Raw genomic sequence first — 17,418 nt, 5'->3', positions numbered from 1 at the left:
CAGTGACACATCCACCACAGCCACTATATACCCAGACAACAGTTCACAGCCCATGGACCCACACACATCAGACACCATACACCCATACCTACAGACACCACCTCAAAACACACAGACACATCCAGTACATCCACCATACCTGCAGATACTTCTCCAACTCACACAGTGTCAGTGACCTCCTCAAACAGGGCATTTGAGATCTGTGAATGTGTCATTATTTCTAACTAACTCTGAATGTAGACACAATGTCAAGTGTACTTGGTGTCCGTAGCATACCCCCATATCATGTGGATGATGGCGTGATGATTTGTTGTTGAGTTTAATGGCACAGGTAGGTGTGTGTTCTTACCATCGATTCTGTCCATGGTGGTGTGGGTTTTGGGCTACATTCATGAGCAGCACTAGCGACAAGGCGAGTATGGTGAGCTCCATTGTGGCCAAAGATGCGTAAGTTGCTTCCTTTATGCTCTCCGTTTCTGCCTGCTAGGATGTGGTGGTTGGACCGCCATGGTCACGTTGGCAGTAGGCAACATCAGCGGAAACACTGGTTTCACCAGCCTGTTTGGCCTGCCTCACCACTGTGGCAGTGTGTATTGGCTGGTGGTGGTGATAGGACCATGGTAGTCTTTCCTCTACGGGACCTCCAGCATCGTAATATGGTGGTCTGACTGCCAAGCCGATGGCTGCTGGATCATCGCCTCCACCAGTGCGGTGCACGGACTGCCACACTCGTAATGAGGCCCTATGTTTGGAAATACCAATAAATGGATTCAAATATTTATAGCGAATTTTATGCATTGGAGAGAAAAATAGTGATGTTTTCACATTACCCTGAAGTAATATTATAGGTAATGATATTAATGAGTCCCACTGGACAATTGTCTTGATTAATTATGTATAATCTGGTCTAGAACCGGAAATGAAGCAAATAAATGTATAAAAACTTTGAATAATGAAGAAATTAACCTCTTTTTCTAAGGACCATAGAAGAACAAAATATCCAGCTTTTGGACATTGAAGTGAAAGTAACAGATCAAATCCTTACATGCAAGACTTCATCGTAAAGCCACAGCAGCAAACATTATATTGCAAGCAGAAAGTTCACACCCAAGAAAACTAAAAGATAGTATCCTCTGTGGTGACCTAATCAGGATAAAGAGGAAAATAGTACCCTTTAAGGCTTAGAGGGCCCTCTAAGCCTGAAAGGGTAGTATTTTGACTTATACTGGGTTCCCCCTTGTAACTGGTCAAAGTTATACCTCTCTGATGAGCTGTAGTAAGAGTGAAACATGTGTTGGGGTGCTTTTATTAATTCCAGGTTTGTTTGGATGGTATTTTATCGATCTAAACCACAATATTTTGCTTGAAGTAATGAAAGGGTTTTATATTTTTTCAAATTGGAGTGGATAGCACGTTCTAATCCTATGTTTTAAAACTTTGCTGTAAAAATGACAAAAGGATTTGTCCCTTTCTAGCTTAGCATGGATGACATTGCACTAATCCTCTCTTTAAAAACATTTCTAGAAAAACAGACATTTGAGGTGAGTAGATCTGGAGTGTCGGTGGTGTTGTAAGGTGTTTTACAGTGTTCTATATAGGAGCTGCACTCCACCAAAACTTGAGAACTACTTAGAAATAGGTGCTTCTTCTTTTCTATAATTTATGCATCACTCTAAGCCGGAAAGGGTATTATTTTTATATCTATATTTTAGAGACTTAGGCCCTCATTCTGACCCTGGCGGTCGGCGGAGAGACGGCGGTCGGACCGCGAACAGACCGGCGGTATTAAAAATGGCATTCTGACCGCGGCGGTCCCCGCCGTGACCGACCGCTACTTCTCCGCTCCGACCGCCGCGGCGGTCATGACCGCGGGGCTGGAGTTTGCGCACTCCGGCCCCGCGGTCGTCCCAAGACCGCCAAGGGTATTATGACCCTGCCTACCGCCGCGGTTTCTTGCGGGCGGGAACCGCCGTGCGAACCATGGCGGTAAGCACTATCGGGGCCAGGGAATTCCTTCCCTGGCACTGATAGGGGTCTCCCCCACCCCCCACTACCCACCCGAGTCCTCCCCCCACACCCTCCACCCCCCTGCCACCCCCCAGAGGTGGTACGAACCCCCCCCCCCACCCCCACCCCGACATGCACATACATGTACCCCGACATGCACACACCCCCAACATGCACATATACACACCCCCTACACACACATACACAACGGGGACACATACCCGCACACATACATGCCGACATGCGCACCTGCCGAACAGCACACATTACCCATAGACACAACAGCACCCCTCTACACACTCACACGCACACCCCCATGCACGCACACATCACACAACACCCCCCTACCCCCTCCCCTCACGGACGATCAACTTACCTTGTGCGTTGGTCCTCCGGGAGGCGACGGGAGCCATAGGGACGTGACCGCCAACAGAAGACCGCCAACAGAAGACCGCCACACAGAAATGTGGGTCGTAATTCTGGGGGCGGTGTTCTGCTGGCGTGGCGGTGGAGGTTGACCAGTCTCCACTTTTCCGCCGACCGCCAGTGTGGCTGCTGGCGGTTTTCCGGCGGAACGCTCCCAGCGGTCAGAATGCGCACAGCGGCACACCGCCGCGGTCGGCGGTCTTCACCGCGGCGGTAACTCGGCGGTCTTGCGAAAAGACCGCCAAGGTCAGAATGAGGGCCTTAATGTTTGTAATGCTATCTGTATTCAACCACTGACTCCATCTTGACCACTAACTCCATTTTGAGGTTAGCTTCAGGTGCCCTCACATCGGTGTCACAGGGTTTTTCGACACCAAGCATGTTTTCCACATAGAACATGTTTGTGCTTTTTATCATTAGCACTGGGTTACACTGTGCAGGAACACAAAAAGGGGGATGTGGACGGTAGCCGTGATAAGAGTGTCTCAGCCTGGGAATGTTTTCATTAAGGAAAAGTACTGCTCCTCTGGAATGCACATTGGGGCAGGGCCTGTTTCTTTGCATGCTTTTGATGCAGACTGAGTACAGCCAGCATTTGAAGTCGATAACAGAAAGGAGTGGTCAATTGCTATAATCTTCCTCTTGAGATTGTTTAAGGTATATAAGGTGGGGGACCTTGACACTGAGGCAGAAGGAACTCACTTTGGGGGTGGACACACTGCCAAATAAGACCGCATCGAGGAAGTTTCTCCTGTCCCAGCCGCCCAAGGTTTCTTCGTCTTTATGTTGGCAAGGATGATGATGGATTCGATCCCCATGATGATGCAATGTTACTTTGAATTATCTAACTTGGCTGTGCACATATATATATATATATCTATATATTCACTGCATATATTCATTGTAGATGTATTGCATTTTTATGTCTGTCATTGTTTAACTGCTGGGAATATTTTAGCATTTACATGTGTTTTACTGCAGTCAAGTTAAATACTCATGTTTATATTTTAGTGTGCTTTTATTCTGATATCTGTGAAGTGCCTTAATAAATTCATTACTAAAACTTGGTGTGCTGCATTCCTTGGCATTGCTTTCCCCTTCATTTGAAACAAAGCAGAACAATATTTACCACATTGGAGAAGATTACATTAGTGGCCACCATATGCAATATTATCAGCAGTGTTCACTCCAGTGCATAAGGCCAAGTTCCGAGCAGTAGTATAAAAAATGCCTTATCAGTGTGGAATGCCTCTACATGGGTAATGCATAACAGCCACAGCTGCAATGCCCCTGGCACCAAGTTATTAGTAATAAGTCTCCCAAATACCAGCATATGATTTCAGAAAATAAACACATTTTCATCTCAAATACATACTTCAATGTTGGTATACATACATTTATTCAGCCAAGCAAAATCTTCTAATTTATTAGGCTGGAATGCACATGGGAGAGCTACTTACAGGTAGCTGGAGAGCTACCAGTAATTCATGTGCTACTCTTTGGAGAAGCTGGATATATTTGATTCCAAACAGCAGTTATGTTTATCAATACCACATTCCTAAGACTACAAAAGTGCAGAAGCCATATATTTTATGTGTTTAAAAAGCTTTATTGGAAAATATTTAAGAAACAAATATAGCATATAGAAGCGATCACATATCTGACATAGAAATAGCAACTTAAATCACAACAATATAATATGCCAGAATTTAACGTAACAAGGTAAAATGTCATTATACATTTAAGAAATGGTAAGTATAAAAGACAAATTCCTGACAAGACAAAGCATACTCAGAAATGCTTTATATAACAAATTGCATTTTTTTTATTTTAAGCAAAACATGAGTCAAACCAAGAGCAAAAATAAAGAAACTGTAGAATATAATAAATTGAAACATAATGGAAAGTATGTAGATAAAAAATTAGGGCATTGAAGGAAATTGACAAATAGTGGTACAAGAGCTACCCTTATTCATGAAGGCTTGAATGTGTCTCGTGCTACAGTGCTAATGGCCACATCTTTATATAAGAAGAGGTAAAACACAACCAGAGTATGTCTCTCCTAATTAATCATGTATAGAGGCAAATAGGCAATATCCAGCCTGAGGTTGTGACAAATCAAGTTTTATCATTGAATGTAAACTCTCTTTGCAAGGATAATCCAATTGAAAGTAGAAATATGAAATGCAACAACCAGGAGAAGATCTACAAATTTACCTTTAGATCTATCTGTAGACCAAACATGAGACAAATCACATACAAATTCATGCAAAATGTCAGAAGGTACAGCAATATTTCAAATTTCAGAGATTTATGACAATACCTGCCTCCAAAAGTGAAAAACCTTAGAGTAGTAAAAGAATATATGCATAAAGGTTTCACTGGCAAAGTGACAAGACCATCAGGTGTCTGTAGTAGAAACTTTCACAGTACATAGAGAACACAAAGTACAAAATATCCTATTATAGAAGAAAAATAATGCCTGGGTCGTGCCACCAGAGTAGGAAGTGGTGTGTATTTTTGCCATACCCTAGCCCACAAAGAGGCTAGAAAAGATGTATTCTAATATTTCCCCCATAGGAGCTCGACTTTAGTTTTAGGCCTGTCAGTAATGGAATCACTAAGGGCCTCATTACGAGTTTAGCAGACTTTTAGCAAGGCTGCCGGATTGGCGGCTGCCAAAAGACCGCCATGTTGGCAGCAATCCGACCGCTGTCTTAAGAGTCACACTGTGTAGTCTGCCAAAAATGGCCACATTTCCAAAACTTCCAGGACACTGGAGGATGGAAAAGAGGCGGTCCCACCACCAACACCGCCAGCCCAACAAAAATCCACCCATCAGAACATGATCCACAAATCACAATAGCGATTCTTCCGTGGCGGAAACCCATTAGTGGTACAAACCGTGGAGGTTTCAACTCACTTCTGTCAGAACACCACCCCACATTGTATAGTTTGAATACCCCACACCTGATACACATTCACACACCAGCTACACCTACTCACTATACTATATAACACACTCCAACACAACCCACAATCCTTTGTAATCAAAACGCCACACGCAACCACAGACAACCAACATCCCAGAGAGTACAATATAGCAAGAATAGACACACATTTACACTTTACTACGCACACATTACACAGCTGTACAACATACCAAACACACACATTAGTACCACACACAATCCACAACACCCATCACACACTCACATCACAGCACCTACAAGTCACAATTTTCCAAACTCTGCACCCATTCACTTAGCACACAACCACACCCTCTTCACAACCATTACCATGGCCCTACAAAAAGACCCATGTTTCACTGATGAGGAATTGAGGGTTATGGTGGATAAAATTGTAAGTGTAGAGCCACACCTGTTCAGAGCACAGGTCCAACAAACATGTATTGCCAGGAAAATGGAGTTGGCAGGGTCAAATCTATAGGCAGTTATCCACGCACAAGGGAGGACATCAAAAGAGGTTGAACGACCTCAGAGGGAAGGTCTGTTCCATGGCATCCAGGCACTAGCTACCTGTACTGAAGGCTGGCGTGGGCCCTCACCTCCTCCCACTACGTTCACATCTTGTGAGAAGAAGACCTTGAACATCCTGTGGAGTCTGGTAAGTACCAACACCATTCATGTCACACAAATGTCTTGTCCTGCATGCTCCCTCACCATCTATACCCACCCCATTTTACGCTCCACCCACTACAACTCTTTCCTAATCACCTAATACCTTCCCTGGCATGCCACATGTCCACTAAACACATCTAGCCCCCAGCCCTTTGAAATGGCATGTGAAGTAAAAGCTAATTATTGCACTACAACTCCCAGAATGCAAAATCTTAACATATTCAACACCAGTACACTACACCAAATATTACTTGTCATGCCTGTCAAACCAATATCCGATCTGACCTATCTTGAATGTTCTAGTGTGGAACAGTCAATGGCAATGACAGCAATGCAGTGGCTCATAAACACTAACATCCCAAGCAAAACAAAGCTATAGCTGAGTTCCCATATATGATGGCCACAGATCAAAGATTCCAAGCCAGAAATATACCCACCTGTTTGGGAAAGTCAGATGGTTGAGTGGATGCACATGCAGTACATCCAGATACAGGTCAATGTCCATTGTAAACTCATATATTGTGTTCCTACAAGGACACCAAAGTGCATTCTACAGCTCATATTTGTACCAGCTATCATGTCAGACAGTTCACTAGGTAGCAGAGGTGAACAGCCATGTCAATTATCAGAAAATATCAGATGCCAACCTCTGTACCATCACTACGAGCATAGTTTCCCTGCATAAAACATAGTGTATGGAATTGAAGTTACAGAGTTTCATGTTGTACCAAGTTACATAGTGTATCAGCTGTCAATATCATTGCTGAGGATCATGTTGAGACACTGTCTGCATCACACACAACAGCTACAATACCCCATTGTAACCTGAACTCTGTGTTCCACTCCCTCCACAGGCAACCTTGCTAGTGTCACCATGGAGTGGATATCAGAGATAGGCACTAGCCCTCTGGATGAAGGCCCCAGTGAGTGCAACACCCCTGGATGTCTGGACACTGATGAAGAACCTTTCCCATCTGGGACACCTGTGCAGTCAACAACTGTCAGCCTCACCCCATAGTACAGGTGCCTGAGTCTCACCTTGTCACCCCTGACAATGATGGACCTGCCACCACGGGGAGTGGGCACACTGCGCCAGGGGCACAGGATATGGGGGCATGGTGTGTGGGAGGAATGCTGTGGGCCAAAGGATGGTGGTCTCAAAGGGACATTACTGACCAGCAAACTATTTCCTGTCCCGTGTACTCTCATTATTCTAATGAGACTACTGGATTTTGAGTGGCAGAATCACCCGCGGTGTGGGAGACTAAGGGGGTCATTCCGACCTCGGCGGTCTTTCATCAAGACCGCCAAGGGACCGCCGTATGGAAGACCGCCAGTGCTGGTGGTCTTCCGCACGGGCCATTCTGACTTTTGGCTGCGCTCTGCCCGTTTCCGGACGCAGCGCCGCCAACAGCCATACTGGCGGCAGGCGGGGAAGTGGAGGTAGCTCCACCTCCACCGCCACGGCAACAGAACACCGGCCAGCGAATCACGATCTGTGATTCGCTGTGGTGGTGTTCTGTTGGCGTGGCGGCGGCGGCAGAGCTGCCCCCATGGGTCCCGTTCCCTCCCAGAGGATCACCAGGAACAGGTAAGGTGATCGTCCGTTAGGGAAGGGGGGTGGGGGGTGTTGTGTGTTGTGTGCGTGCATGGGGGTGTGCGTGTGTGTATGTTGAGAGGGTGCATGAATGCATGTATGAATGCGGGGGGGTGTGTATGTGCATGAATGCGTGTATGAATGCGGGGGGTGTGTGTATGTGCATGAATGCGTGTATGAATGCGGGGGGGTGTGTGTATGTGCATGAATGCATGCGTGTATGTGTGTAAGTGTGTGTATATGTTGGGGATCGGGGAGGGGGACGGGGGTCCTGCACCCTTTTGGGGGTGGCAGGGGTGGTGGGGGGGGTAGATGAAGGAGTCGGGGTGGGGGTTGGGGGTGGGGGAGACCCCTATCAGTGCCAGGGAAGGGATTCCCTGGCACTGATAGTGCCTACGGCCATGGATTTCATGGCGGTCCCAAACCGCATGAAATCCATGGCGGTAGGCCGGGGTCAGGCGGGTTGGAATACCGCCGGCGGTATGTGACGACCGCCGGGCTGGAGACCCAGGTCTCCAGCCCGGCGGTCGTAACCGCCGTGGCGGTCGGAACGGTAAAGCGGCGGCTGGCCATGGCAGTAACCGCCATGGTCAGAATTCAAGAAAAAAGACCGCCAGCCTGTTGGCGGTCTTCCCGCAGCTTCACCGCCGACCGCCACGGTCGGAATGACCCCCTAAGTCTAACCCACTGCTGGTGACCTCTGTCGCTCTAATTCGGGTTTTGTTCCAGCTAACTAGCAGTGCCTCATCTCTACCCAAGGATAGTGATGACTGGGCAGCTGAGCGCATGACATACTTGGCTTCTCAGGGAAGTCGTGGTCACTCAGGTCTCATCCGTTTCTCTCATTTACAATCCAGTCTCATATATAAATGACAACCAGAAGCAGTATATGTTTCAATAATGAATTTAATAAAACAACTGCATCTTAGATAGCAAAGCGTGAGCTGCAATAACCACGACAACACAACATGACAGTATTAAAATTGTGACGAGAAGAGTGAAGCATAAAAACAACGCTATCATGTTGTCACTATTATCGATTGACTAATCCCTACCTAGGATAAGATCGAGCACAGCATGTTAAGCTCTAATTCTGCCCTTCAGGTTCCCCTGGGAAGACATCAACCACCATACCTGAGCAAACGCCTGTGGTCTGTGTTAGCATCTGTAGCAAAACATTCAGCAATCAGCATACAGTTGTGGTTCACTGGCTGGAATCTCCCTCTAACGTGTAAGGGACAAGGAAGTGTTTTTATAACAACACAAGTGATGTTCTGTGAAAATGTTCCTATGTAAGGATGTGTATTTTCTACGAATGTTGGAGACTAAACTTCTACCACATTCACCGGCAATGTACCGTGCTGTAGCCTTGGAAGAGGCACAGAGTGATCAAGAATGTCTTGTTTGAGAACAGAGTGCTGGCCTAGGCAAAAATAATTAGATAAATGGAAAATAAAACAAGACCATAAAAATGGTTATTGTAACAATAATAAGATGAAGCTGAATTAAATATATCTAGGTTAAAGTGCACAGCGGCCTAGTGTGTAAAAATAACGTGCATGCAGCTATAACTAAAATGGCTGCTCAAAACCCTCCCCTTGTCAATTGAAAGTGGTTCAAAGCCAAAGATTAATAAAATTACTGCTAAAAAAGCTCAACCTAAGATATATATATATAGAAGCAATGTCAATGATGACAAGTCGAAGGGATGCGTGAGCATCTAACGTGACAATTTAACATAAGAGCATGTGGTATTATACCGAATTTCAAAAGGCAAAGTCAATTTTGAAGTTCCAATTGATTCCGGGACCATAGAGGACAGGAAATTATCCACTTCGGCCGATGTTAAAGTTGGAAAGTCATTGCCAAGAAGCATCAAGGAGCAGTTGTGTTCAGTAGCCTTAGCCTCATCCAAGGCAGCATTCCATGGTGTGCCCAGTGATGGAAGTGAGCTACATTCTCCAAGAATGGTAACTCATAAGTAGCTTCTCGTAGCAAATGCAACCTCAACGTGCATGTCCGGTAATGAACCCTCATCAAGAACATCAACAGATCAGCGTCCAAAGTAGGCAAGTGCTGCGTCGAAAGACAAACTTCCAGTGCATGTTCGAAAGAGCACCAGAGGCACTGAAACACGGGCTGCACACAATGCAAGACTGGTCTGAATGACAAAGACAAGCCACACTCCAATTGCTCCAGGAGTGTTGCTCCAAAATACTGCATCATACGTTCACAACACAGCTACGCTGATGGAAGCGCTTTCATTCCTCCTTGTTGCGGCCGGACAGCCATTGCGCATAAAAAATAGAAGCAGCAAAACACCAGCTAACAAAGCCAAAGTTATCGGAAATCCCCCGAAAACACTAGAAAAGATTGAGTTGATTGCTGATGGTATCAAACCGAATATGTAGGAGAAACTGTGAATGAAACCAGAACCAACAGCTTTGAAACAATTTGCGATTCCAATTGTACTGGATGCATTAAATATTCGTCCAACGAGTTCACCGAAGTGTCTTGGAAAGTTTGTATTTAAAAGGGACTATGGGCCAGATGTAGCAACAAAAAAAAAATTGCGACTTGCAAATTGCGAGTCATACCGACTCGCAAATTTCAACTCGCAAAATTGCATGCAGAAAGGTGTCTCAGACACCTTCTGCGACTCGCTATGGGGTCGCAAAGACCCACCTCATGAATATTAATGAGGTGGATCGCAAATTGCGACCCCATAGCGAGTCCCTGCATTCACAGGGATGGTGGCCTGCTGGAGACAGCAGACCTCCATGTCTGTGACTGCTTTTTTTAATAAAGCAGTTTTTTTTTTTTTTTAACTGCAGCCCGTTTTCCTTAAAGGAAAACAAGTTGCAATTCAAAAAAATAATGAAACCATTTGGTTTAATTTTTTCAGAGTATGCAGTGGTCTGCTGGACCACTGCCTGCTCTGAACAAATATTTTCAGCGACATTCACAAAGGGGAAGGGGTCCCATGGCGACCCCTTCCTGTTTGCAAATGCGTTACCACCCACTTCAAGTGGGTGGTAACTGCGAGTTGGTTTGCGACCGCATTCGTGGTCACAAAGCAACTCAGCATGGCGATGCGGTCGCAAATAGGAAGGGAACACCCCTTACTATTTGCGAGTCGCATCCTCAAATTGCGAGTCTGTACTGACTCGCAATTTGAGGATGTGCATCGCGTTTGGCCTTTTGCATGTCACAAACTGCGTTTTTCGCAGTTTGCGACATGCAAAAGGCTTCCTACATCTGGCCCTTAATTTCTTCTGATGACCTTGCTACCTGAAGTGTATAGGTCTTGCGTACAGATGTAAGGGCCACATGCTTCTGAAACAATAAAGCCTTAAGTCTGATCAATTTGTCAAAATTCACATTTGAAGTAGCGATGTGAGGCCAAATGTCAGCTACCTCTTTAATTTTAGTGGGGGGGGAGTATGTTCCCGCAGCATGTAACGACCTTAGAGACCGAAACAACGTAAACTATTCCAGCTCGCATACCACAACAGTCTTCACCTTTGAGAAGGACGTAGCTGACGTTTGAAAGCACCTGGAACGTACGTCTAATCAAGGTGACTGGAACTCCCTTAAGATAACAAGCTAAGTTCCCTGCAGAAGCGTTACACGCCCCATGCAAGGACAGCTGTTTAAAAACCATCGAATGGCTGACTGAAGTCTCGCATTCACTACAGCTAAGAAAGACTTCTTTCATGCCACTGAAACATTTGTACGAGAAGGGAAGCTCCCACACCTCGTGGATGTAGCTATCTTCCAGCCTTTCATATCTGCCTACCAGAATGTCTTTTAAACAGGAGGTGAATTGAAGTGTACAAATAGGCAGATTGACGACCCCATGTATTAGACACTCAGCAGATGGTATTTCAGCCACAGTAAAAGGCAACTTTCTAATTTCTCAATTTTAAGCATGACATAAGTTGCTTCTTTCTTAGCCATTAGTTGTTGTTGTCGCATTAAATTGAAGAAGGAAAATATCTCCCTCGCACTGACATGCTGTCAGGGAACGCGACCAGCCTTCAATCTTTGAAGTGTCCAACCCAAGTGCATAATGGACTTTAGCTGACTTTGTCCATGATATAAGGAAGACATATCTGTTTGTACGATGTCTATAGTATTAGAAACTAAGGGGTCATTCTGACCCTGGCGGTCGGTGTTAATGCGGCGGCCAACCCGCCAACAGGCTGGCGGTCGAAAAAGTGGAATTCTGACCCTGGCGGGAACCGCCAACACAGCCCGCCACTTTAACACTCCGACTGCCACGGCGGGACAAACAAACAGCGCAGCGGTCACCGCCACCAGGCAGGCGGCAGACAATGTACCGCCCACCCCATCACAGCTCACCAATCCGCCACCTTTTCCGGGGCGGGAGCCCCGCCGATAAAAACACGGCGGAAACAGACTACGAACTGGAAAACACTCACCTCTATACACTCCACGAGGAATCAGGACAGCATGGAACCCAAATTAAACATCCTACCAGCTATTGTCTTCCTGCTCCTCTACCAGGAGCACGAACGCCGGTGCAGACGACAACGGTGAGTACTGCACCTACGACACAGCGGAGAGGGGAGGAGGAAAGGTTACGGGCACACACATACACGATACACCCACCCCCCCCCACACCCCCACCCAAATACCTACACACCAATGCAGAGTAACAAGTCAGAGTGACACCCCCCAAACCCCACGGAAGAATGCAAAGACAAAATAAAATGATCATTAAAATTGAAGTATATTATAGCAAATTTTAAGTAATGTGAAATATGGAATATATTAATAATAAAAATAACATCAGTAACAATATATACATGGGGCAAAAGTCCGGCACAGTTTGGCAACCTTCTATTGTTCGTGGGCCAATGTGCATTAACACATGGGCAAAGCCCAAACACGAGACCGATTCCATTGGAGAGAACACTGCTGGGGCATCAGATAAAAAACTACAGGCACCTCAGGGGGAAGGGAAGGGGGGGCACCTCAGCCACTTGAGTCCATGACGCCAGATCCATGAGGGGCCTCCATGCCCACTGTACCATCCTGGGGAGTGCAAAGCCACAGTCTCCCAAGTCTCACAAGTGGGTGGATTGCCCACTGTACCATCCTGGGGAGTGCAAAGCCACAGTCTCACAAGTCTCTACACTGGGTGGATTGCCCACTGTACCATCCTGGGGAGTGCAAAGCCACAGTCTCTCAAGTCTCTACAGTGGGTGGTTTGCCCACTGTACCATCCTGGGGAGTGCAAAGCCACAGTCTCACAAGTCTCTACACTGGGTGGATTGCCCACTGTACCATCCTGGGGAGTGCAAAGCCACAGTCCATCAGGTGGATTACAGACTCCACTGGTCATGGAGGAGGCATGGTGAAGCCCTGCCCGACACAGATCCGGGCCTGCCAATGGGCCAGCGGTGCTTGAGAGGAAGGGCCCAGCAGAGCAGTTCAGAGACGGCGGTGCCCAGTGGAGCGGTGCTTGACAGGAAGGGCCCAGCGGAGCGGTGCTTGAGAGGAAGGGCCCAGCGGAGCGGTGCTTGAGATGAAGGGCCCAGCGGAGCAGTGCTTGAGAGGAAGGGCCCAGCAGAGCGGTGCAGAGACGGCGGCGCCCAGCGGAGCGGTGCTTGACAGGAAGGGCCCAGCGGAGCAGTGCTTGAGAGGAAGGGCCCAGCCGAGCGGTGCTTGAGAGGAAGGGCCCAGCGGAGCGGTGCTTGAGATGAAGGGCCCAGCGGAGCGGTGCTTGAGATGAAGGGCCCAGTGGAGCGGTGCTTGATATGAAGGGCCCAGCAGAGCAGTTCAGAGATGAAGGGCCCAGCGGAGCGGTGCTTGAGATGAAGGGCCCAGCCGAGCGGTGCTTGAGAGGAAGGGCCCAGCGGAGCGGTGCTTGAGATAAAGGGCCCAGCGGAGCGGTGCTTGAGATGAAGGGCCCAGCGGAGCGGTGCTTGAGATGAAGGGCCCAGCGGAGCGGTGTTTGAGATGAAGGGCCCAGCCGAGCGGTGCTTGAGATGAAGGGCCCAGCGGAGCGGTGCTTGACAGGAAGGGCCCAGCGGAGCGGTGCTTGAGATGAAGGGCCCAGCCGAGCGGTGCTTGTCTTGGCGGGGCCCTGTTCAGCGGTGCTTCTCACGGCGGGCCCTGTTCAGCGGTGCTACTCATGGCGGGCCCTGTTCAACGGTGCTTCTCACAGCGGCCCCTGTTCAGCGGTGCTACTCACGGCGGGACCTGTTGAGCGGTGCTTGTCTTGGCGGGCCCTGTTCAGCGGTGCTACTCACAGCGGCGCTTGTTCAGCGGTGCTATTCACGGCGGGCCCTGTTCAGCGGTGCTACTCACGGCGGGCCCTGTTCAGCGGTGCTTGTCTTGGCGGGGCCCTGTTCAGCGGTGCTTCTCACAGCGGCCCCTGTTCAGCGGTGCTACTCACGGCGGGCCCTGTTCAGCGATGCTACTCATGGCGGGCCCTGTTCAGCGGTGCTTGTCTTGGCGGGGCCCTGTTCAGCGGTGCTTGTCTTGGCGGGGCCCTGTTCAGCGGTGCTTCTCACGGCGGGCCCTGTTCAGCGGTGCTTGTCTTGGCGGGGCCCTGTTCAGCGGTGCTACTCACGGCGGGCCCTGTTCAGTGGTGCTACTCACGGCGGGCCCTGTTCAGCGGTGCTTGTCTTGGCGGGGCCCTGTTCAGCGGTGCTTCTCACAGCGGCCCCTGTTCAGCGGTGCTTGTCTTGGCGGGGCCCTGTTCAGCGGTGCTACTCACGGCGGGCCCTGTTCAGCGGTGCTTCTCACGGCGGCCCCTGTTCAGCGGTGCTTGTCTTGTGTTTCTAGGGAACCAGACCTGGCCAATACTTCCCGCTCAGTCGCCATCCGACCTTCCGCTTGCGGGGCCCTCCTGTGATGGAGTCCTGGGCCCGTGGGTGTCCTCTGTCACACCCGGAATGGGGCTGGTGGGGCCCTCCTGGGCAGCTCGCCTGCTGCCTGACTTCTCCGCCCTGCTGCCCTTGCCCTCCTTCGCAGACTCTCTGGGGCCCTTGCCTCCCTTTGTGGATGTGCCAGGTGACGGGGCAAGGCTACTGTCCTTGGGGGCAGCCGTCTCAGGCCTGTCGCGCCGGCCCTTCCCTTTTTTGGTCCTCTTCCCAGGGGGTGGGCTGGCTGTCCCCTTGCTGCTGGCCGATGTTCCTGCCCTAGGAGCTGGTGGACTCCAATAGCCCTGCACTATGGTCCTAGTAGATGCAGGGCTGGTGGTGGCTGAGGTGCTTTTTGGACTCTTACGAGATGGAGGGGGTGGGTCAGTTGTTGGAAAGAGGTCAAGGTTGGAAAGGAAAATCTATTTGGAAAGACAGGGACGGGTAGGTGTAGTGGGTATGGGTGTGGAGGAAGAGGATGTGGTTGTAGGAGAGCCAAGTGTGGTGTCTTTGGGTGCAGGTGCTTGTGACGGAGGCTGTCGTGAGGTGGATGGCTGTTGGGTGGGTGGCTGCCTGCGTTTGTGTGGTTTGGAAGAGGGGGTGACAGACACACTGGGAGAGGACACAGGGGACGTGTAAATGGCAGTGGGGGTGGTGACTACACGTGTGCGGACTGGTCTGGAGGGTGTGCTGGTGATGGACGTACTGGCTGATGGTGGTGTGCATGCAGGTGTGAGTGGAGACGTCACAGGGAGGGAGGAGGGAGACGAGGAGGTGGGGGACACAGAGGAGGTAGTGGCTGTTGGCATGTCTGCATCTGGATGTTGCTTGGGTGACTGCTTGTGTGATCTGTGGTGCTTATGTCTGGATGAGCTGCCCTTGGGTGTTGAGGTGTGTGCAGGCTGGTCTGTAGGTGTACCAATAAATGGATTCAAATATTTATAGCGAATGTTATGCATTGGAGAGAAAAATAGTGATGTTTTCACATTACCCTGAAGTAATATTATAGGTAATGATATTAATGAGTCCCACTGGACAATTGTCTTGATTAATTATGTATAATCTGGTCTAGAACCGGAAATGAAGCAAATAAATGTATAAAAACTTTGAATAATGAAGAAATTAACCTCTTTTTCTAAGGACCATAGAAGAACAATATATCCAGCTTTTGGACATTGAAGTGAAAGTAACAGATCAAATCCTTACATGCAAGACTTCATCGTAAAGCCACAGCAGCAAACATTATATTGCAAGCAGAAAGTTCACACCCAAGAAAACTAAAAGATAGTATCCTCTGTGGTGACCTAATCAGGATAAAGAGGAAAATAGTACCCTTTAAGGCTTAGAGGGCCCTCTAAGCCTGAAAGGGTAGTATTTTGACTTATACTGGGTTCCCCCTTGTAACTGGTCAAAGTTATACCTCTCTGATGAGCTGTAGTAAGAGTGAAACATGTGTTGGGGTGCTTTTATTAATTCCAGGTTTGTTTGGATGGTATTTTATCGATCTAAACCACAATATTTTGCTTGAAGTAATGAAAGGGTTTTATATTTTTTCAAATTGGAGTGGATAGCACGTTCTAATCCTATGTTTTAAAACTTTGCTGTAAAAATGACAAAAGGATTTGTCCCTTTCTAGCTTAGCATGGATGACATTGCACTAATCCTCTCTTTAAAAACATTTCTAGAAAAACAGACATTTGAGGTGAGTAGATCTGGAGTGTCGGTGGTGTTGTAAGGTGTTTTACAGTGTTCTATATAGGAGCTGCACTCCACCAAAACTTGAGAACTACTTAGAAATAGGTGCTTCTTCTTTTCTATAATTTATGCATCACTCTAAGCCGGCAAGGGTATTATTTTTATATCTATATTTTAGAGACTTAATGTTTGTAATGCTATCTGTATTCAACCACTGACTCCATCTTGACCACTAACTCCATTTTGAGGTTAGCTTCAGGTGCCCTCACATCGGTGTCACAGGGTTTTTCGACACCAAGCATGTTTTCCACATAGAACATGTTTGTGCTTTTTATCATTAGCACTGGGTTACACTGTGCAGGAACACAAAAAGGGGGATGTGGACGGTAGCCGTGATAAGAGTGTCTCAGCCTGGGAATGTTTTCATTAAGGAAAAGTACTGCTCCTCTGGAATGCACATTGGGGCAGGGCCTGTTTCTTTGCATGCTTTTGATGCAGACTGAGTACAGCCAGCATTTGAAGTCGATAACAGAAAGGAGTGGTCAATTGCTATAATCTTCCTCTTGAGATTGTTTAAGGTATATAAGGTGGGGGACCTTGACACTGAGGCAGAAGGAACTCACTTTGGGGGTGGACACACTGCCAAATAAGACCGCATCGAGGAAGTTTCTCCTGTCCCAGCCGCCCAAGGTTTCTTCGTCTTTATGTTGGCAAGGATGATGATGGATTCGATCCCCATGATGATGCAATGTTACTTTGAATTATCTAACTTGGCTGTGCACATATATATATATATCTATATATTCACTGCATATATTCATTGTAGATGTATTGCATTTTTATGTCTGTCATTGTTTAACTGCTGGGAATATTTTAGCATTTACATGTGTTTTACTGCAGTCAAGTTAAATACTCATGTTTATATTTTAGTGTGCTTTTATTCTGATATCTGTGAAGTGCCTTAATAAATTCATTACTAAAACTTGGTGTGCTGCATTCCTTGGCATTGCTTTCCCCTTCATTTGAAACAAAGCAGAACAATATTTACCACATTGGAGAAGATTACATTAGTGGCCACCATATGCAATATTATCAGCAGTGTTCACTCCAGTGCATAAGGCCAAGTTCCGAGCAGTAGTATAAAAAATGCCTTATC

The sequence above is a fragment of the Pleurodeles waltl genome, chromosome 5 (genome assembly GCF_031143425.1).
Source record: "Pleurodeles waltl isolate 20211129_DDA chromosome 5, aPleWal1.hap1.20221129, whole genome shotgun sequence".
In the NCBI taxonomy this organism is placed as follows: Eukaryota; Metazoa; Chordata; class Amphibia; order Caudata; family Salamandridae; genus Pleurodeles; species Pleurodeles waltl.
Note: the sequence above shows the minus strand (reverse complement) of the source record.